The sequence below is a fragment of the Apium graveolens genome, chromosome 4, assembly GCF_009905375.1.
Source record: "Apium graveolens cultivar Ventura chromosome 4, ASM990537v1, whole genome shotgun sequence".
Taxonomy (NCBI): Eukaryota; Viridiplantae; Streptophyta; class Magnoliopsida; order Apiales; family Apiaceae; genus Apium; species Apium graveolens.
This window is the reverse complement of record NC_133650.1, coordinates 151,285,395-151,291,649: the sequence shown is the minus strand read 5'-3', so window position 1 is coordinate 151,291,649 and position 6,255 is coordinate 151,285,395. Positions and strand designations below refer to the sequence as shown.

At 37.0% G+C, this 6,255-nt stretch overlaps 1 non-coding gene across 1 annotated transcript; it reads right to left on the bottom strand.

Annotated features, from left to right (window-relative positions):
- Nucleotides 1-1,848: 1,848 nt before the first annotated feature.
- LOC141723034 (small nucleolar RNA R71) lies at nt 1,849-1,955 on the bottom strand. The gene has a single exon (XR_012576027.1). It is a non-coding gene; the product is annotated as a small nucleolar RNA R71 (small nucleolar RNA).
- Between the last annotated feature and the right edge of the window lie 4,300 nt (nt 1,956-6,255).

Sequence of the window (6,255 nt, the reverse complement as noted above, 5' to 3'; positions counted from 1 at the left end):
GTTGCGCGTGGCCGCGCCGGGGGAACAGAAAGTCAGCGCGCCCGCGCTGGTGAAGCGCGCGGCCGCGCTGGGTCGGGATAAACAAATCCTGATTCTTTTGCAATTCGAATTCTGGACTCCTGGGATGCATGGACTGCTATATAAACATAACCTAGGTCATTTTTCAAGAGTAATATTCATAGATTCAGAGTTTTCAAGACATCAAGAAAGGAGAAGACGATAAGAAACCTTTTCGGCACAGTTCAACAAAGGCGAAGACGATCTAGTTTATTCTTGTGAATCTTTGTTTTGAGTTGTAATTTGGATGCTTGTTTCTTGTTTTGCTGAACCTATGTTCTTGTGTATACTTTGGTTTAATTTATTCGTATAAAGACTACATTTGCTATATCATGTTTTCATTGGAACCCACGTTGGCGATAAGTTCGATTATGGGCTAATCATTATCGTGGGGTTCTAGCGGATTTATTTATGGATTTTTTTAGTTAAATCGTTTGATGCCTTTGTATGTGATGATTGTATGATATCCTAGTATTGGTTGTGTGTATTCGTATTATGAGCGTCGCGAACTTATAAGATAGTGTGTTAATTCTTAATGAAGCGAAAGTGAATTTAATGATTTAGAACTTGCCATGCTAGCATAGGTTCATGTATTGTTATGCATGATTCATAGGTAATTTTACCCATCTTACTTGCCCTATGTAATCATGATAGATAACTTGTGCTTAAATCATTATGTTGTCAAATTCTATAGACATATAGGGTCTCAATATAATTGGTGCCTATTCAGCTTCTATCTCTTTTGTGGATGTCTGGTAGAATGGTACTCATGCAATGAAAGTTGGCATTTATCAGTTTCGTGTTGTCTGATTAGTGTCATCACCATTGCATGTTAAGGTTGAGAATAATAAGGCTGTTGAATAAAGTAATTAATGAAGTTAGAATCCCATGTCTGTCATATATATTAACTCAGTCTATTTTATTCTCGTAGTTATAATAATTAGCGTAATTCTTAGTTATAACATTCTCAATTTGTTATCGTCTTAGCATTGAATAATAACCATACATTGTTGCTTAGGTGCATAATTTAGATAGTTAACCAATACAGTCTATGTGGGATCGAATCTGATTTATATCTTATACTACTTGCGTGTAATATTAGCGCGTGTTTAGCGACTAACAAGTTTTTAGCGCCGCTGCCGGGGACTGCAATGTTAATTACTAGTTTATGTGCTTTCCATCAATGGTCGTTAAATTTCATTGACTCGGACATTGTTACTTATTTGTTTCCTTGTTTTATTTCAGGTGATCTAGCGAGGGTGTATGCATACACGTTCGCGTACTCGTAAGAGAATACTGGATAAAGCCGAGGAAGAACTTGTGGTAGTTCGTAGGGAAATTTTTAAGGAAGAAAAGAAGGGAGAAGAAGAAGAGAAAGTTGAAGAGCCAATTATAGTATCTATGGGTGATCAAGCTGAAAATCTGAAGGCTTTGATGGACTATTCTAAGCCTAAGATTAATGACATTCAGTCTAGCATCATTAGACCAGCCATCGTGGCTAACACTTTTGAGATCAAGTCAAGCACGATCCAGATGATGCAAAACTCAGTTCAGTTTGGGGGTTCTCCTACCGAAGACCCCAACATGCACATCAGGGATTTCATCGAGATCTGCAACACTTTCAAGTTCAATGGTGTGACTGAAGATGCTATCAAGCTGCGACTCTTCCCATTCTCTTTGAGGAACAAAGCTAAGTGCTGGTTACACTCTCTACCAGCAGGGTCTATCACAACTTGGGAAGATCTTACTCAAAAGTTTCTCACTAAATTTTTTCCCATGGCGAAGACTGCAGCAATCAGGAATGCTCTTACCCAGTTCGCGCAGCAAATTGGAGAATCTCTGTGTGAGGCTTGGGATCGATATAAGGAGATGCTAAGGAAGTGCCCACACCATGGCATGCCTGATTGGATGATTATCAACTGTTTCTACAATGGATTGGGTCCTGCTTCTAGGCCCATGCTTGATGCAGCTTCAGGAGGAGCCTTGTGGGCTAAGAGCTATGATGAAGCTTATGAACTTATTGAACTGATGGCTGCTAATGAGTACCAGAATCCTTCCCAGAGACTGACTCAGGGAAAAGTTGCAGGAATTCTGGAGTTGGATGCAGCAACTGCTATAGTGGCCCAACTTAGGCTTTGACAATGGAGGTGGACACTTTGGCTAATTATGGAGTTAATCAAATCACTAGTGTCTGTGAGCTTTGTGCTAGTGCCCATGAAAGGCATATGTCATAGCCTATTTGTTTATTCGAGGATTTAACTCAACTCAAATAAGAATGTAATAAGTAAATAGTGGATCTATCGTCAGAGAGATCTCACAGAGTAACATCTGTCAAAGGGTTAAGAAACATTATTCATCTACAGACTTGAAGACTTAATTCACTGGAAGAAGCTCAAGAAATTGATCAAGCCTCAGTGATATAAATCAAGATTGTGGATTTAATCAAGTGACAGAGATCTCGTCAGATTATCAATTAATTACAAGGATTTAGTCTGAAGAAAATCAAGAGTATCAAGGTCAAGGCTTGAAGAAACGTCACGGAAGTTAGTCACTCATGAACCAGAAAGTACATCGAGTGTCAACATTGAAGTGGTGGAATTGATTCATAATTGACAGTAATTTTCAGAAGATTTTCAGAAGAATGGTTGCTGCTCAAGATTAGTATTAATTATCTATTAATTAATTAAGTCAAATAATTTAATTAAGAAAATAAATTATATCTGCAAAGATTAATTTATTGATTAATTGAATTAATTGATTAATTAATTCAGAATTAATATTAAGGATTTTCAGAATTGTTATTAGATTAAAATCTATTAATAATTCAGTAAGATAATTTGATTTGAACTACTATGACAATCGGTATGACAATTGATAGTCATACCGAAAGTCTTGCTAGTTCATTCTGATTGTCTTGCTAGCTATTGGGATTGTCTTGCTAGTTCAAAAGGATAGTCTCACCGAAAGTCCTACCAGTTCAAATGGATTGTCATACCAGTTCATTTGATTGTCTTGCCGAAAGTCTTGCTGATTCAACTGGATTGTTTTGTTTACTTAAACAACAAAAAAACAGAAGACGTTCATGCAATAATTCAACAGAACACACAAGTCAAGAACACAGCAGAAACAAAAGCAAATTATTTCATTTTTCATCTGCTTTATTCAAGATCAAAATTCTAGATTGTAAAGTTAAATCCAAACCACTAGAATTATTTATCTTGTTCTTGTGTAACAATCTAGCGGATTAAAATCCCTAGAACTTAATCTCAAATCGCATTTAGCATTTGATCTTTTCATTGCAAAAATAGAAAAAGTTCATGTCGAATTTATTCTAGATTTGTAATAATTGATTTGAGATTAATCCCTTGTAACAGATACCGTTGTTGTAACACCTTTCAAGTTTAATAAAAGTTTTATTTAAGTTGAATTTTGTTTCACCTTTTTATTCTGCATTTTATTCGGTTAAACGGTATTGTTTGCATTCAACCCCCCTTCTACAAACAAATTGGGACCTAACAATTGGTATCAGAGCCTTCTGATTAACGTACAAATCTAGATCCTAGACTTTTGTGTTTCTTTCACTCCTTGAATTTTTATTCACTCAAAAAAAATTCATAATGACTACACAAAAAGTTGGAACCGTTAAAATTCCACTTTTCGATAAAGAAAATTATGTTATGTGGAAGAAGAAGATGCTACTGTTTTTACAAGTTGCTAATCCCAAATATCTGCAAGTGTTAAAGAAGGGTCCAAAAATTCCTATGGTCATTGAACCAGAGATAATAGAAAATGATGTAGTGATCACCAAAGCGAGAACTTATGTGAGAGATCCTGAGGATTTCTCTCCTGCTGAAATAGAAGAAGCCTCCCTGGATGCTAGCCTTCAATTAATTTTAGTAGATTCCCTTGATCCCTTGATGAATAGACATGTGATGAATTGTAAAGATTCCAAACATATCTGGGAAACTATTGAGGTTATTAATGAAGGCACAGAGGAAGTTAGGGAGAATAAGTTAGAAATCCTAACCTCTGAGTATGAATACTTTAAATCCAATCCAGGAGAAGGAATCACTGAAGTGTTTGAGAGGTACAATGCATTGATCAACAATCTGAACATTAATAGTAAATACTATTCCATCAGGGAGGTCAACAAAAAGTTCCTTTTAACACTGCCAACTCATCTCGAACATAGAATCACTGCCATAAGAGAAGCAAGAGATCTGAGTGAGATTTCTTTGGAAAGGCTCTATGGTGTGTTAAAGACTTATGAGTTGGAGCAGATTCTGCAGAAGGAAGTTTACGGGAAAGGAAGAGTGGTCAGCACGTCTACTGCTCTAGTAGCTGATGAACAACAACAACAACCACAATATCAACAGCAATCTCAACAGTCAGAAAGAATGGTACAGTCTTCCAAGGTTGAAGAAAATGTGATAGTAGCAGAATTTGATCCTTCTACTACAAATCAATCAGGAGATGATTTTTATTCCTTGGAAGAACTGGAGCAATTGGAGGATGAGTCAATGGCCCTGATTGTCAAGAGATTCTAAAATGTCAGATTCAAAAGGAATCCCAAGTTCAAGTACAAGTCCAACTACAACAGATTCCAGAAAGGTGGATCTTCATCCTCTAACACCAGCAGTGGTGGGTATAAAACAGGGATGGTTGATCGAAGCACCATTCGATGCTTCAACTGCAATGAGTTGGGACACTTTACCACAGAATGCAGGAAGCCAAAACAAGTTAGGAAGAACTCTTACGATTCTAATCAGAAGAGTAAATCTGAAAGGGCTTACCTGGCAAAGGGAAGAAGCTGGGATGATACTGACAGTGAAGATGAAGAAGTTGGGAATCTTGCTCTTATGGCTAGTGATGCAAACACCTCATCGTCAAGAAAAGATGTAAAATTTACTGATGCTGAATTAGTTTATCATCTAGGAGGTTCCTTAGATTGTGCTCGTCGTGATAATGAATTGTTAAATCAACAAATCAAAGACCTTGAGAAAGAGGTCAATGAATTAAGACTTGTGCACATTAATCAAGATAAATTAAAAGAACAAGTATCTTTTCTAGAGAATAGAGTTGACTGTTATAGACAACTTGAAACTATTCTCAAAGACAAGATCACCGGTCTTGAGGCTAAGGTTAAAGCTTACTTTAATTCTTGTTCGAAGTCCAAAGAGTTTTACAATAAGCAAGCTGTTAATCAAACATCTGGAATAGGTTATGATTACAATGCTGCTATTGGAAAATTAGGCATAAACTCCCCTCCTCATGTCTGTGCTAAAGGCAGGGAAGTACCACATGTGCTTAAGGGTGTGATGAACCCCTCTATAAAGAATCAATTGCTGAACCATTTGATGAGACCTCATTTATTATTCAAGAAGAAATCCGTGCTGAAGATAATGCTAATGAGAAAGCTGTCTCCAAGTCAAGTGTGTCAAAAGTTCCAGTCAAGGTTGTGAAAGCAACTGAGACTAACTTAGACACACATGAGTTGGATAACACAAATGCCATGTCTACCATGCATAAGTTACCTATTGTTAATCCCTCTCATAAAGCATGTGGTGTTCCTGATTGTATGTCTTGTGCTTTTAATCTGATGTATGCTTATTTTAACGGTAAACATGTTTTTACTGATAAGACTACTCCTCATCAGCATGTGAATAATAGAAAGCATGATAGGTCTAAGACTGCTAGTCCTCCTAAAGCTAGAAGGGAGATATTTGTGCCTAAGCCTAAACAGAAATTTGTCAAGACTGTTCACAAGGTCAAATGTCCAGTCATTGAGAAAGTTGAGAATATTAAAATTAAGAATGTTGTTTTGCCTGATAAAGGCCAATTTTACAAATATGTCAGACCCAGCCAAGCTTGGGTTCCGAAGAAGGTCTAATCCATTTGTATTGCAGGGCATTAAACAGGTACAACCGGTAGTGTGGATTTTTGACAGCGGATCGTCAAGACATATGACCGGAGATAGAGCCCTGCTATCAAATGTGGTTAAGAAAGCTGGCCCAGTGGTTACCTTTGGAGATAACAACAAAGGTTTAATGGAGGGATATGGTTGTTTCCTAGCTGGAAATGTTATCATTGAAAATGTGTATGTTGTTCAAGGACTTGAACACAATCTGCTTAGCATTAGTCAGTTCTGTGACAACGGCTACAATGTTTTATTCGACAAGCTGAAGTGTCAGATTCTGC